At 39.5% G+C, this 17,708-nt stretch overlaps 1 pseudogene across 1 annotated transcript in view; it reads left to right on the forward strand.

Moving 5' to 3' along the window:
• Window positions 1-17,033, forward strand: part of LOC309819278 (gem-associated protein 2-like) — a 38,444-nt pseudogene extending 21,411 nt beyond the window's left edge. The window contains exons 2-3 of the transcript in view: window positions 16,120-16,577; window positions 16,626-17,033. The product of the transcript in view is annotated as a gem-associated protein 2-like (transcript). The remainder of the gene's footprint in view (window positions 1-16,119; window positions 16,578-16,625) is intronic.
• Window positions 17,034-17,708: the final 675 nt, after the last annotated feature.

Here is a 17,708-nt window from a genome sequence, read left to right on the forward strand (position 1 = left end):
TTTCTCTTGGATAGAGAAGCAGGAGAGCGAAAACTAAGCTTATTCTCTTTTTTCATGTCCTATCTCTCTGAATTTAATTTCCTTGTTGTTATGTTCAATCCCAAAACATTGCTTTCTCAGTGTTTCTATTATTTATTCTTCCCTATCTCATTCTTTTTTACTACTGTTTGCTCCAGCATCCTATTTACCTTTTCTCAGTAGTGTTATTACTGTTTTATTTGTTTCAGCCAGCTCTTCAACCTTCCCCAGGAACTTACTGTTAGTGACAACTTGCTTATTGACAAATTCCTGCCTCCTTGAAGAAATGCTGAATTAAATTATAGAGATAAACTCTTTGTGCTCTTGTAATTTTTTCTATTAAGTTTATTTCCTTAATTCAATATTTTTTTAATTTCTACATTTTAATTTGGCTTGGTATAGACAGAAGGAGAACAATACTTACACTATCTTTCTTATATTTATTTCTAATTCTTGCTTTCTAGTTTATTTAAAAATATAAAAGGTTTAGATAAAAATTAGGCTTAAAATCCGTTATAGATTTCTCAGCAAATTTAACAATAAAATGAACCTGAGTACATGCAACTATGTGATTTATTTGGAAGGATATATTTCTGAATATTAATGGAGATGTCCATTTTGGTTATTTAAACAACAAAAGGAGTAAGAACAAAATAAAAAGTACAGCAGGAGAACTTAACAAATCTCACAAAAAAACAAAAATTTTTAAAAATGAGTCTGGAAGAGAAGAAATGGAGATCAGAGGCAGAAAGAATGTTACAGAATGAATCTGGAATGAGTCACGTGCTCCTCCACAGCCATCACAACCCTCATAAACTGCCAGTCCAGTGCTATAACATCTCAGCTAGATTGAAAGCTCCTTTGAGGCAGGTCTGGGTCTTGTGCGGAATTCTGTGTCTAGTCTCTAGCACAACTCCTGACGCACAATGAGTACTCATTAAGTGTGTGCCCAGTGAGTCAATGATTAAATGAAATTATCAAAGACTTATGATAATGGGGCTACTACTGCAGGGCTGTTCTGTCACTCGTATGTTCTCTATCAAGCTGTAGCTCATGTCATATTTCTTGTGGTCCTCCAAGTGTGCTGTGTTTTCTCACTTCAAGTTTCACATACTGTTCTTTCTGACTGAAGCAGACCCCAGTCTCCACCCACCTTTACCTACTTGTTCTGTTTAGTGTTCAGTTTAGATGAACTTCCTCAGAGAGCTGGGTGAGGTGTTGCAACCAAGAGCATGCATCAAACTCTACTGGAGTCGCATGTTTGACTTATCTGTACCTCTCTCTAGACTAAAAGTTTCTTAAGTGTAAAAAGAGTCTTACATATGTCTGTATTTCCAGGGTCTGGCCCAGAGCGTGAGGGTGAGTAGAAGCTCAGTAACATGCTTGTTGAATTAATAATGAACAAATGAGCACCAAGAACAAGAAAATGAAATGGAAAGGAGAAGTAAATAATGATGAGAAGGGATGTACTATTGCAAAGAGCTCGTCTGCGCTTACCTTGAGAATACAAGGTAAGATAAAGCACAATCTTATCAGAAAACTACATTGATTTTGATGCTAGTGTCATCCTACGTGGACCATGTGATTGGATATGTGTGCTGTTCTGGGAGAATACAGGTTAGTAATGAGGTTGATGAGAATAGAATGTTCAGTTGGACTACAAATGACTAGAAGGCACATGACAAATAGGGTGTGTGGGCATTACCTGGCCATGAATGGAAGACAGTTTGTTGGGTTGTCCCACTCTACATGCTGGAACTTTCTCCCCACTACCTTCTAACACATTCCTTTTCCTCTTATTAGGTTTATATTTTTATTCACTCCATGAAAATACCTTATTAATTTCTACTTCACTGTCTTTTCTCACAATACCCTTTTTTGTTTGTTTTTTCTTTTCCCTTTTCTTGTTCACCTATAAAATATGATTCTTCAGAAATCAGCTCAGTTGGGTATGGGGTCTGGGTTTTTCCAAACTTGTGTTGGCCTGCTAGTGGATGGAGCAAGGGCCCAGCTTGTCCCTGGATAGGGTCTGGGAGGCTGGAATTGCAGGCTGCAGGATCATGGTTTTCTTGCATCTGGTATCTGCCCCCTGGTGGGTGAAGCTGGTTCAGAGGCTAGGGCTAGCTTTCTGGAGAGCAGGGCTGGAGCCTGCCTACCGATGGGTGGAGCTGGGTCTTGGTCTTCTGGTGGGCAGGGCTGTGTCTAGAGGTGGCTGTGGGCTCAGAAAGTCTTTAGGCAGCCTGGCTGCTGATGGGTGAGGCTGTCACTGTCCAGTTAGTTGTTTGACCTGAGGTGTCCAGCACTGGCACCTACAGGCTGTTGGGTGGGGCCAGGTCTTGGCACTAATGAGCTAGAGTGGATCCCAAGATGGCAACTGCCACCAGCAGTGTTCATGCAGTAGAATGTTCCCAAATATAGCTGCCACCAGTGTCCCCAGAGTGAGCTGCAGCCACACCCTGCCTCTCCTGAGACTCTCTAAGACTACTAGGTAGGCTTGCCCCGGCTCCTATCAAATTAGTCCTTTTGCCTTGCATCCTGGTGCACATGAGATTTTGTGTGTGCCCATTATGAGTGAAGTCTCTATTTCCTCCAGTTTTGTGGGTTTCCCAAAATAAAGGCACGCTGGACTTCAAAGCCAAATGCTCTGGGAGGTCATCTTCCCAGGGCAGGACCCCTGCCTGAGAGCCTGATGTGGGGCTCAGAACTCTTACTCCTGTGGGAGAGCCTCTTCAATATTATTCTCCAGTTTGTGGTTCACCCACTCAGGGGAATGGGACATAATTATATCGTGAGTCTGCCCCTCCTACCTGTCTCGTTGTTGTTCCTTCTTTATGTCTTTAGTTGTAGAAGATCTTTCCTGATAGGTTCTAGTCTTTTTCATCAATGGTTGTTCTGCAGACAGCTGTGATTTTGATGTGCTCGTGAGAGGAGGTGAGCTCAGGGTTTTTCTACTCCACCATCTTGGCCAATCTGTGGGCATAGAGGGAACATAATTCAACATAATAAAGGCCACATATGACAAACCCACAGCTAATACCATTCTCAATGGTGAAAAGCTGAAAACATATCCTCTGAGATCAGGAAGAAGACAAGGATGCCCACTCTCACCACTTTTACCAACATAGTTTTGGAAGTCCTAGCCATAGCAATCAGAGAAGAAAAAGAAATAAAAGAAATCCAAATTGGAAAGGGAGAAGTAAAACTGTCAGTGTTTGCAGATGACAGGATACCATACATAGAAAATCCTAAAGATGCCACCAGAAAACTACTAGAGCTCATAGAGGAATTCGGTAAAGTTGCAGGATACAAAATTAATATACAGAAATCTGTTGCATTTCTATACACTACAAATGAAATATCAGAAAGAGAAATCAAGGAAACAATCCCATTTACCATTGCATCAAAAAGAATAAAATACCTACGAATAAACCTACCTAAGGAGGCAAAAGACCTGTACTCTGAAGACTGTAATATACTGATGAAAGAAAATGAAGATGATACAAACAGATGGAAAGATATACTGTGTTCTTGGATTGGAAGAATCAGTATTGCTAAAATGACCATACTACCCAAGGCAATCTACAGAATCAATGCAATCCCTATCAAACTACCGATGGCATTTTTCACAGAACCAGAACAAAAAATTTTTAATTTGTATGGAAACACAAAAGACCCCAAGTAGCCAAAACAATCTTGAGAAAGAACAGAGCTGGAGGAATCATGCTTCCTGGCTTCAGGCTATAATACAAAGCCACAGTAATCAAAAGAGTATGGTACAGGCACAAAAATAGACATATAGATCAATGGAACAGGATAGAGAGTCCAGAAATAAACCCATGCACTTAAGGTCAGTTAATCTATGACAAAAGAGGCAATACACTATGGAGAAAAGATAGTCTCTTCAATAAATGATGCTGGGAAAACTGGACAGCTACATGTAAAAGAATGAAATTAGAACACTCTCTAACACAATACACAAAAATAAACTCAAAATAGATTAAAGACCTAAATGTAAGACCGGACACTATAAACTCATAGAGGAAAACATAGGCAGAACACTCTGACATAAACTGCAGCATTATGTTTTTGGATCCATCTCCTTGAGTAAAGGAAATAAAAGCAAAAATACGCAAATAGGACCTAATTAAATTTAAAAGCTTTTGCACAGCAAAGGAAACCATAAACAAGACGAAAAGATAGCCCTCAGAATGGGAGAAAATATTTGCAAATGCTGTGACTGATAAGGGGTTAATATCTAACATATATAAACAGCTCATACAACTCAATATCAAAAAAACAAAAGACCCCGTTAAAAATGGGCAGAGGAACTGAATAGACATTTTTCTAAAGAGGACATGCAGATGACCAAGAGGCACATGAAATGATACTCAACATCCCTAATCATCAGGGAAACGCAAATCAAAACCACAATGAGATATCAACTCACACCTGTCAGAATGGATATCATCAAAAAGAAGACAGGACGAGGGGAAGATGGCGGAAGAGTAAGACGCGGAGATCACCTTCCTCTCCACAGATACACCAGAAATACATCTACACGTGGAACAACTCCTACAGAACACCTACTGAACGCTGGCAGAAGACCTCAGACCTCCCAAAAGGCAAGTAAGTCCCCAGGGACCTGGGTAGGGCAAAATAAAAAAAGAATAAACAGAGACAAAAGGATAGGAACGGGACCTGCACCAGTGGGAGGGAGCTGTGAAGGAGGAAAGGTTTCCACACACTAGGAAGCCCCTTTGCGGGCAGAGGGGGAAGATTCGGGTGGTGGAAGGGGAAGCTTCGGAGCCGTGGAGAAGAGCACAGCAACAGGGGTGCGGAAGGCAAAGCAGAGAGATTCCCGCACAGAGGATCGGGGCCGACCGGCACTCAACAGCCCGAGAGGCTTGTCTGCTCACCCGCCAGGACAGGCAGGGCTGGGAGCTGAGGCTCAGGCTTTGGTAGGAGCACAGGGAGAGGACTGGGGTTGGCGGCGTGAACACAGCCTGCAGGGGGTTAGTGCACCACGGCTAGCCGGGAGGGAGTCCGGGGAAAAGTCTGGACCTGCCGAAGAGGCAAGAGACTTTTTCTTCCCTCTTTGTTTCCTGGTGCGCGAGGAGAGGGGATTAAGAGCGCTGCTTAAAGGAGTTCCTGAGACGGGAGTGAGCCGTGGCTAAAAGCGCGGACCCCAGAGACAGACATGAGACACTAAGGCTGCTGCTGCTGCCACAGGTCACTATCCACATCTCCCTTCTGGGGAGCCTGTGCAGCCCGCCACTGCCAGCGTCCCGGGATCCAGGGACAACTTCCCAGAGAGAATGCACGGCGTGCCTCAGGCTGGTGCAACGTCATGCCGGCCTCTGCCGCTGCAGGATTGCCCCACACTCCGTACCCCTCCCACCGCCCCTGGCCTCAGTGAGCCAGAGCCCCCGAAGCAGCTGCTCCTTTAACCCCATCCTGTCTGAGCAAAGAACAGACGCCCTCCAGCGACCTACACGTAGAGGCGGGTCCAAATCCAAAGCTGAGCCCCGAGAGCTGTGCGAACAAAGAAGAGAAAGGGAAATCTCTCCCAGCAGCCTCAGAAGCAGTGGATTAAAGCTCCACAATCAACTTGATGTACGCTGCATCTGTGGAATACATGAATAGACAATGAATCATCCCAAATTAAGGAGGTGGACTTTGAGAGGAAGATTTATGATTTTTTTCCCCTTTTCGTTTTTTTGTGAGTGTGTATGTGTATGCTTCTGTGTGAGATTTTGTCTGTATAGCTTTACTTTCACCATTTGTCCTAGGGTTCTATCCATCCGGGTTTTTTTTCCTTAAAAAAATTTTTTTTTTCTTAATAATTATTTTTTATTTTAATAACTATTTTATCTTACTGTATTTTATCTTCTTTCTTTCTTTCCTTCTTTCTTTCTTTCTTTCTTTTTTTTCTTTCTTTCTTTCTTTCCCTCCTTCCTTCCTTACTCCCTCCTTTCTTTTTCTTCCTTCCTTTCCTTTCCTCCCCCCTCCCTCCCTCCCTCTTTCCTTCCTTTCTTTCTTTCTTTCTTTCTTTTCTCTCTCTCTCTCTCTCTCTCTCTCCACCCCCTCCCTCTCTCCCTCTCTCTCCCTCTCTCCCTCTCTCTCTCTCTCTCTTTCTCTCTTTCTTTCCTCTCCCTTTCATTCTGAGCCGTGTGGATGAAAGTCTCTTGGTGCTGCAGCCAGGAGTCAGTGCTGGGCCTCTGAGGTGGGAGAGCCAACTTCAGGACACTGGTCCACAAGAGACCTCCCGGCTCCACATAATATCAAACGGCGAAAATCTCCGAAAGATCTCCATCTCAACACCAGCACCCAGCTGCACTCAACGACCAGCAAGCTACAGTGCTGGACACCCTATGACAAACAACTAGCAAGACAGGAACACAACCCCATCCATTAGCAGAGAGGCTGCTTAAAATCATAATAAGTCCACAGACACCCGAAAACACACCACCAGATGTGGACCTGCCCACCAGAAAGACAAGATCCAGTCTCATCCACCAGAACACAGGCACTACTTCTCTCTACCAGGAAGCCTACACAACCCACTGAACCAACTTTAGCCACTGGGGACAGACACCAAAAACAACAGGAACTACGAACCTGCAGCCTGCAAAAAGGAGACCCCAAACACAGTAAGATAAGCAAAATGAGAAGACAGAAAAACACACAGCAGATGAAGGAGCAAGATAAAAACCCACCAGACCTAACAAACGAAGAGGAAATAGGCAGTCTACCTGAAAAAGAATTCAGAATAATGATAGTAAAGATGATCCAAAATCTCGGAAATAGAATAGACAAAATGCAAGAAACATTTAACAAGGACCTAGAAGAACTAAAGATGAAACAAGCAATGATGAACAACACAATAAATGAAATTAAAAATACTCTAGATGGGATCAATAGCAGAATAACTGAGGCAGAACGGATAAGTGACCTGGAAGATAAAATAGTGGAAATAACTACTGCAGAGCAGAATAAAGAAAAAAGAATGAAAAGAACTGAGGACAGTCTCAGAGACCTCTGGGACAACATTAAATGCACCAACATTCGAATTATAGGGGTTCCAGAAGAAGAAGAGAAAAAGAAAGGGACTGAGAAAATATTTGAAGAGATTATAGTTGAAAACTTCCCTAATATGGGAAAGGAAATAGTTAATCAAGTCCAGGAAGCACAGAGAGTCCCATACAGGATAAATCCAAGGAGAAATACGCCAAGATATTATCAAATTGTCAAAAATTAAATACAAAGAAAACATATTAAAAGCAGCAAGGGAAAATCAACAAATAACACACAAGGGAATCCCCATAAGATTAACAGCTGATCTTTCAGCAGAAACTCTGCAAGGCAGAAGGGACTGGCAGGACATATTTAAAGTGATGAAGGAGAAAAACCTACAACCAAGATTACTCTACCCAGCAAGCATCTCATTCAGATTTGATGGAGAAATTAAAACCTTTACAGACAAGCAAAATGTGAGAGTTCAGCACCACCAAACCAACTCTACAACAACTGCTAAAGGAACTTTTCTAGGCAAGAAACACAAGAGAAGGAAAAGACCTACAATAACGAACCCAAAATAATGAAGAAAATGGGAATAGGAACATACATATCGATAATTACCTTAAATGTAAATGGACTAGATGCTCCCACCAAAAGACACAGATTGGCTGAATGGATACAAAAACAAGACCCATATATATGCTGTCTACAAGGTACCCAGTTCAGACCTAGAGACACATACAGACTGAAAGTAAGGGGATGGAAAAATATATTTCATGCAAATGGAAACCAAAAGAAAGCTGGAGTAGCAATTCTCATACCAGACAAAATAGACTTTAAAATAAAGACTATTAGAAGAGACAAAGAAGGACACTACATAATGATAAAGAGATCGATCCAAGAAGAAGACATAACAATTGTAAATATTTATGCACCCAACATAGAAGCACCTCAATATATAAGGCAAATACTAACAGCCATAAAAGGGGAAATTGAGAGTAACACATTCACAATAGGGGACTTTAACACCCCACTTTCACCCATGGACAGATCATCCAAAATGAAAATAAATAAGGAAACACAAGCTTTAAATGATACATTAAACAAGATGGACTTAATTGATATTTATAGGACATTCCATCCAAAAACAACAGAATACACATTTTTCACAAGTGCTCATGGAACATTCTCCAGGATAGATCGTATCTTGGGTCACAAATCAAACCTTGGTAAATTTAAGAAAATTGAAATTGTATCAAATATCTTTTCTGACAACAACGCTATGAGACTAGATAGCAATTACAGGAAAGGATCTGTAAAAAATACCAACACATGGAGACTAAACAATACACTACTTAATAATGAAGTGATCACTGAAGAAATCAAAGAGGAAATCAAAAAATACCTAGAAACAAATGACAATGGAGACACAACGACCCAAAACCAATGGGATGCAGCAAAAGCAGTTCTAAGAGGGAAGTTTATAGCAATACAGTCCTACCTTAAGAAACAGGAAACGTCTCGAATAAACAACCTAACCTTGCACCTAAAGCAATTAGAGAAAGAAGAACAAAAAAACCCCAAAGTTAGCAGAAGGAAAGAAATATAAAAATCAGATCAGAAATAAATGAAAAAGAAATGAAGGAAATGATAGCGAAGTTCAATAAAACTAAAACCTGGTTCTTTCAGAAGATAAACAAAATTGATAAACCATTAGCCAGACTCATCAAGAAAAAAAAGGAGAAGACACAAATCAATAGAATTAGAAATGAAAAAGGTGAAGTAACAAGTGACACTGCAGAAATACAAAAGATCATGAGAGATTACTACAAGCAACTCTATGCCAATAAAATGGACAACCTGGAAGAAATGAACAAATTCTTAGAAATGCACAACCTGCCAAGACTGAATTAGGAAGAAATAGAAAATATGAACAGACCAATCACAAGCACTGAAATTGAAACTGTGATTAAAAATCTTCCAACAAACAAAAGCCCAGGAGCAGATGGCTTCATAGGCGAATTCTATCAAACATTTAGAGAAGAGCTAACACGTATCCTTCTCAAACTCTTCCAAAATATAGCAGAGGGAGGAACACTCCCAAACTCATTCTACGAGGCCACCATCACCCTGATACCAAAACTTGACAAGGATGTCACAAAGAAAGAAAACTACAGGCCAAGATCACTGATGAACATAGATGCAAAAATCCTCAACAAAATACTAGCAAACAGAATCCAACAGCACATTAAAAGGATCATCCACCATGATCAAGTGGGGTTTATTCCAGGAATGCAAGGATTCTTCAATATACGCAAATCAATCAATGTGATACACCATATTAACAAATTGAAGGAGAAAAACCATATGAGCATCTCAATAGATGCAGAGAAAGCTTTTGACAAAATTCAACACCCATTTACGATAAAAACCCTCCAGAAAGTAGGCATAGAGGGAATTTTCCTCAACATAATAAAGGCCATATATTACAAACCCACAGCCAACATCGTCCTCAATGGTGAAAAACTGAAAGCATTTCCACTGACATCAGGAACAAGACAAGGTTGCCCACTCTCACCACTCTTATTCAACACAGTTTTGGAAGCTTTAGCCATAGCAATCAGAGAAGAAAAGGAAATAAAAGAAATCCAAATCGGAAAAGAAGAAGTAAAGCTGTCACTGTTTACAGATGACATGATACTATACATAGAGAATCCTAAAGAAGCTACCAGAAAACTATTAGAGCTAATCAATGAATTTGGTAAAGTAGCAGAATAAAAAATTAATGCACAGAAATCTCTGGCATTCCTACACACTAATGATGAAAAATCAAGAAAATCAAGAAAAGAGTCCCTTTTACCATTGCAACAAAAAGAATAAAATATCTAGCAATAAATCTCCCTAAGGAAACAAAAGACCTGTATGCAGAAAATTATAAGACACTGATGAAAGAAATTAAAGATGATACAAACAGATGGAGAGATATACCATGCTCTTGTATTGGAAGAATCAACATTGTGAAAATTACTACCCAAAGCAATCTACAGATTCAATGCAATCCCTATCAAACTACCACTGGCATTTTTCACAGAACTAGAACAAAAAATTTCACAATTTGTATGGAAACATTAAAGACCCCGAATAGGCAAAGCAATCTTGAGATCGAAAAACGGAGCTGGAGGAATCAGGCTCCCTGACTTCAGACTATACTACAAAGCTTCAGTAATCAAGACAGTATGGTACTGGCACAGAAACAGAAATATAGATCAATGGAATAGGATAGAAAGTCCAGAGATAAACTCACGCACATATGGTCACCTTATCTTTGATATGGAGGCAGGAATGTACAGTGGAGAAAGGACAGCCTCTTCAATAAGTGGTGCTGGGAAAACTGGACAGTTACATGTAAAAGTATGAGATTAGCTAACTCCCTAACACCATACACAAAAATAAGCTCAAAATGGATTACAGACCTAAATTTAAGGCCAGAAACCATCAAACTCTTAGAGGAAAACATAGGCAGAACACTCTATGACATACATCACAGCAAGCTCCTTTTTGAGACACCTCCTAGAGAAATGGAAATAAAAACAAAAATAAACAAGTGGGACCTAATGAAACTTAAAAGCTTTTGCACAGCAAAGGAAACCATAAACAAGATGAAAAGACAGCCCTCAGAATGGGAGAAAATATTTGCAAATGAAGCAACTGACAAAGGATTAATCTCCAAAATTTACAAGCAGCTCATGCAGCTCAATAACAAAAAAACAAACAATCCAATCCAAAAATGGCAGAAGCCCTAAATAGACGTTTCTCCAAAGAAGATATACAGACTGCCAACAAACACATGAAAGAATGCTCAACATCATTACTCATTAGAGAAATGCAAATCAAAACCAAAATGAGATATCAACTCACACCAGTCAGAATGGCCATCATCAAAAAATCTCGAAACAATAAATGCTGGAGAGGGTGTGGAGAAAAGGGAACACTCTTGCACTGCTGGTGGGAATGTGAATTGGTACAGCCACTATGGAGAACAGTATGGAGGTTCCTTAAAAAACTACAAATAGAACTACCATATGACCCAGCAACCCCACTACTGGGCATATACCCTGAGAAAACCATAATTCAAAAAGAGTCATGTACCAAAATGTTCATTGCAGCTCTATTTACAATAGCCCGGAGATGGAAACAACCTAAGTGTCCATCATCGGATGAATGGATAAAGAACATGTGGCACATATATACAATGGAATATAACTCAGCCATAAAAAGAAACGAAATTGAGCTATTTGTAATGAGGTGGATGGACCTGGAGTCTGTCATATAGAGTGAAGTAAGTCAGAAAGAGAGAGACAGGTACCATATGCTAACACATATATATGGAATTTAAGAAAAAAAATGTCGTGAAGAACCTAGGGTTAAGACAGGAATAAAGACACAGACCTAGTAGAGAATGGACTTGAGCATATGGAGAGGGGGAAGGGTAAGCTGTGACGAGGCGAGAGAGTGGCATGGACATACATACACTACCAAGCGTAAGATAGATAGCTAGTGGGAGGCAGCCATATAGCACAGGGAGATCAGCTCGGTGCTTTGTGACTACCTGGAGAGGTGGGATAGGGAGGGTGGGAGGGAGGGAGATGCTGGAGGGAGGATATATGGGAACATATGTATATGTATAACTGATTCACTTTGTTATAAAGCAGAAACTAGCACACCAATGTAAAGCAATTATACTCCAATAAAGATGTAAAAAAAAAAGAACACAAATAACATGCTGGCAAGGATGTGGAGAAAAGGGAACCTTTATACACTGTTGGTGGGAATATAAATTGGTGCAGCCACTGGGGAAGCAGTAAGAAGGTTTCTCAAAACACTACAAATATAACTACCATATGACACAGCAATTCCGCTCCTGGGTATATATCTGAAAAAAATAACACCACCAACTTGAAAAGATACACACGCCCCAATGTTAATAGCAGCATTATTTACAATTGCCAAGATAGGAAAGCAACCTAAGTGTCCATCAACAGATCAATAAAGAAGAGATGGTATATATATATGTATACACACACACACACACAAACACACACACACACACACACAATGCGATACTAGACAGCCAGAGAAAGTAATGAAATTTTCCCATCTGTAGCAACATGAATGGACTTGGAGTGCATTATGCTAAGTGAAATAAATCAGAGAAAGACAAGTACTGTATGATATCATTTACATGTGGAATCTAAAAAGAACAAAAACAAATTAGTGGGACTTCCCTGGTGGTGCAGGTGGTTTAGAATCCGCCTGCCAATGCAGGGGACACAGGTTCGATCTCTGGTCTGGGAAGATCCCACATGCCACAGAGCAACTAAGCCTGTGCACCACGACTACTGAGCCTGCACTCTAGAGCCCACGAGCCACATCTACTGAAACCCGCATGCCTAAAGCCCGTGCTCTGCAACAAAAGAAGCCACTGCAATGAGAAGTCCACGCACCCCAATGAAGACCCAATGCAGCCAAAAATAAATATAAATAAATAAATTTATAAAAACAAAGATGTGCCAAGACTGCCGCAATATAATGTTAAAAAAAAGAAAAGAAAGAAACAAAGTAGTAAATATAACAAAAATGAAGCAGACCCACTGATACAGAGAACAAACTAGTGGTTACCAGTAGGGAGATGGGGAGGGGTGATATAGGGGTGAGGGAGTGGGAGGTATAAACTATTGGTTGTAAGATAGGCTACAAGGACATATTGTACAACATGAGGAATATAACTAATATTTTATAATAACTGTAAATGAAGTGTAACCTTAAAATTTGTATAAAAAATTTAAAACTTTTAAAAACTATATCAATTCAAGTTTCCCTGCCTCCACGCTAATATAAGACTTCCAAATCTAAGCCTGTCATCTTCAGAACACGTGCAATATTGCCATCTACATTACACAACCAATACAGGATATAATCATGAATAACATTATATTTTCTACTGCTTTATCTACTCACTTTGTCTCCCAACCAGACTATAAACTCCTTCAGTGTAGGGATTACAATTTAGATTTTTTGTAATCCTTCAAAATATTTGGTCTGATAACATTTTATTTACTCAATGAGTACTTGCTGATTGAGGAAAACAGGTTTGTAGATAACTTTTAAAAATATATATTTATGAAGTAACATGGTTCTCAAACAGCCTTCTGGTTGTCCTCCCCCAATTTTTGCCTTTGATATAAAATTTGGGACATCCTGGTTCTATAATTCTGTATGTATATAGGTATACATGTATAAATATAATTATAGATAAGTAGAAGTAACTATTCCACTGTTTCATTTTAAACTTTATATTCAAGAAGTTGAATTATACTTATACGTGCAAGCTTCTTTTCTCTTATTCATTCCTTAGAGGGTATGATAAATAGTTGTTTACTGCCCTTTGAATAATAGACTGTCACAAATGTTACTTCTGGTTTTCTCCTTTCTCGGCTAAACAACCTTAGCTCCTTTAGACATTTAAATGCCATGAACAGATGCTCAATATTACTTGGTGGCTGGGCATGATTTATAGTGCTTATTTCTGGAAGGAGATCAAAATAGAAGCATTATGTATTTTTAAAGCTTTTCTTTCACATATGGCATGCTTTACAGGGAGTGAGGATTTGGATGAATGGATAGATTAATGCAGCTAATATTCTCACTTCAGTCTCATCTAAAAAGAGGAGAAACACAGGAAACATCATAATGGAAGCTAAAATGCACAAAATGCTATTTTACTATTAACTCAGACCTTTCTTATGCCAGATGGTGTTGGAGGAAAGCTTTTGTTTTCTTGATGATGGGCATCTCCTTTGAATTTTGCTAACCAGACATGTTTCCTCTCTTCTCGGCATTCACAGACACTGTGGTCTTCTTTTACGTACCTCTTGCATGCAGTAGTTGGTTTGCGTTTCCAGGCATTGAATATCCTTCTGATTGGTTTCTGGGAGAGGAATTTATGCTTCTTGATGTATTGATTTTAATCTTCAAGGATTCGGATAACCATGCATACTACCATAACACCCTGTAATAGCACTCACCATATTAAAATGTCATTTACCTATTTTCCTGTCTCTCTGAAACCCATACTACACACTCCCAGTTATCAGGAACTCTTTCTGATTTATCTTTCTATTCTAGTCTGGCATATGGCAGATTCTCTCTAAACATTTCTCGAGTACATGAACAAATGAAGACCAGAAATTCAAGTCTACTTTGATATTTAAAGGAAGTCTTTATACTTCCTGGAATTACATGGGACAAAGGGAACATTTATTATAAATAGATGCCTATGCTGTGTCTGTAGCACAGCACATGTTACCTCATTTAATCTTTTCAAGAAATTCATGAGCTATTCCCTTATTTGCTGCCATTTGTTAGTTATTTACCTATTTGATATATATACTATGTCCTGTCTTTTAAAACACTTTATCATTTAATATTTTTAATGATCCTTTGAAGCAGGTATTACTGTTCTCATTTTTAAAATAAGGAAGTTGAGCCTCAAAGAAGACATGAAGTGTTTGAATCCAAATCTACCTAACTCTAAACCCCAAATATTTCCTACTTGACCATCATGACTTGGAGACAAAATGTTTGGGACAAATAGGTTATTTATGTGACTTTTCTGCTTTCTTTATTTTTACTCTAATGCTGGTATCTACCACTTCTCCTTGTGTATCTTGCATTAACTCTCTTCTAGACAGAAGACCTTATTATTCACTATAAAATATAGAGAAACCTTATTGGTCATCTTAAAGGCTGCTAGTCCAATGTTAAGTCAATAAATATATTCCTGTGATGAACAATCCTTGGTTCAGTCAGTTGTGACCAGATTCTTAAAGTCACATTCCAAAAAGCTTAGCTACCTTTGCAATAAGGACCTGCGCTGGCAGCTTTTCCCAGAAGAGGCCTGTAGGTCTGCCAGTTGCTCAGAGTTTCATGAGTGGTCCAGTCACAAATAGAAGATGCTCCCAAAGGTAAGTATGAGACCTTCATCAGTAGAGTAATTTTAAGCACAGCTTTACTAAAGCAGCACCAAATTCTAATTGGATCTACTAGACTTAATTTAAGGAGCCACAGTGGACTAATTCTAATATACTGTTACATCCAATATATCAGCACAATATTATATGTAAGCAAGGGTGTGTGTGTATAATGTGTAAAATGGGAGAAGGGATGGGGATGTGAGAGCAGGGTGGTGGACTGAAAACATTATTTTAACCTTGTTTATTGTACCATAACAGGTCTTGGTATTGCCCCTCAAGAAGGACATAAGAGTAGAGAAGGAAAGGTAACTAAATAAGCAAAGGAGAAAGAGGTTGCCATGCTGGCAAAACTAGATCCTAAGATGAAAGGAAACAGAGGTCAGCTAATATAACTCCCTAAACCAAGGGGAATGCCATTTCCATTGTCATCTGTGAGTATCAACTATCCTCAAAAGGATAGTTCAGAAGATTATCATTCCTCATTTTGCAAAGATGAAGACAGAGAGGAGAGAAGTCAAAAGTATTAATGCAGGAAGGGTATGGGTAGGCTATATCAGATGCAGTCACCCAACAGCAGAATATCAGACTTAAAAGCACCTCTTGAACCTGGGACATGGGCATGTATTTGGGGCATTTAGCATGGCACAGATGGAATGTGAAATAGACTTCTTGTCCTGAGACCTAGATTCTAGGCCACTCTCCATCATTATTAACTAGCTATGTATCACTGAACTGTACACATGATTTCTTATCTGTGAAATGAAAGGGTAGGATTAAAAGATTCCTATATTATTTTCCAGCAATAAATTACTCAATCCTAAAGAAAATATTTACTTCTGACAATGGATGAACTGTAGAACAAATTACTCTAAGGTTGTATTGGTTAAAAATAAAAATACCTTTGGGGGATGTTGATCACTACTTCTGCAAAGAACTAAATTCAAAATCTTCATTACACCATTGGAACCTTAACTTTGATACAATCAACAGGCTCACTCATACATAATTTAGCCCCCTAAGGCCTATCTCTTGCTCATCTCTCTGTCAAAAGTGCTTATTTGTGTGCCTGTGCAGTGACCAACCTAGACTTGGTACATGTGCTGGGTGGAACTGGCTGAGTTGAAAACCATGGCATAGGTGCCAGTGGAGTCTGCAGTGGAAGACTTGATGCCTCAGATGTTGCCAGTGGAGCCCTGCAACTTGGCAGAAAAGTTAGCTCCCTCTCTATCCCCAAGGATGCCTCAGGAATCCCTGAGGCCAGTCTAGATTGAAGTAGCTCAATGTCCAGATGTGGTAGCTCACATCGACCCAAAGAATTTGAAAAGGAAGCAAAGTGTGAATGTTTCTCTTTCAGAATAAAAACCTGTTCCTAAAGGATATTCCTCCAAACTTCAGAGGCAAGAGCAACAAGTAGCACCGTTTTCAACTGTTCAACAGAGCGTGAACAGACACTGAAGTCACTGGAAATCTCAGCAGTTGGGTAGTAACAGGATCATGCCTTTCAACTATGTAAAATATGTAATTATTTCTCCTTTCCCGGGATAAATATCCTTCATTCTTCCAAAATCTGAAGATGAAGAAAGCTGTAAAAACTTTTGTCTGGGTGAAATGTTATATGCAGAAGGGGCTGTTGGATCAGCTACAAATTAAAGTCCTGGGATGGATTATACCCAGATTGGTTTTCCTCCCTTGCTTCTTATTGTTAGCAGAATAAATGAGTCAACAGTAACTAGTGTCTTGGAATTTATGAGTAACTGGCTTAGAGAAAGAGAATTATTACAGAATTGGGATGATGACTTTATGCTTTATTGGCTTGTCTTGGAAAACCTTTATTACCTGAGGATCATTCACTAATTTGGCAGCTTGCAAGAAGGTGCTCTGAAGTGAGGCTCTTAGTGGACAGCAAAGATGAATTTGAATTTATTAATCTGCTTGGTTAGCAGGTATTTTCACCAATGTGATTGAGATGATAAGCCATCTTGATGTAGCTGATCTCAGGGATAGAAGATACTTGTGATGATGGCAGCCTAAGTCTGAGGCAGTGCAATGCCAATTCAAGTGCAAATTGCATCATATCTTCAACACTATGTGAAGGGTCCTCAGCTTAGCCTGTGTAACTCAAGCTGATATTCAGAAGACAGATCGTATTGATTTGAATACCTGAGTGTCTTTGGAAAATCCCACCCAGTTTCTGATGGACAGTTTAAAGAGTTTTCTGAAATCAAATGTTTTTAAACCACATTAAGTGCCATTTATTGATGAAGCATCCTGCATAGAAACTGTATGATGAAATTTTACAGAGGTCCTTGGTGCTGTTATATTGTTTATTTACATATACACATATAAAAATTGAATTGAAAATGTGAAAAAAATAGCTTTCAGGGATGTGGAGCTCAAGCTTTCTATTACATTCTCCTCCACTAAAAATTATGTCGTTATTGTGGCTTCCCCATAGACCTGTTCCACATCTTCTTCTCTGGGCTCTATATTTTTCTTTATAAGATCAGCTTGCTTGTTCTGGGTCCCTCCCACAGACTCGTTGCTGGGTTACAGAGGTGCTAACATTCACAAGGATGATATCAAAGCTATTATGTAGCTGTACCTTGTACAGGTTGTGCACTGCACCGGAGCACCCAACTG

The sequence above is a fragment of the Grampus griseus genome (assembly GCF_964374135.1).
Source record: "Grampus griseus genome assembly, chromosome: 2".
Lineage (NCBI taxonomy): Eukaryota > Metazoa > Chordata > Mammalia > Artiodactyla > Delphinidae > Grampus > Grampus griseus.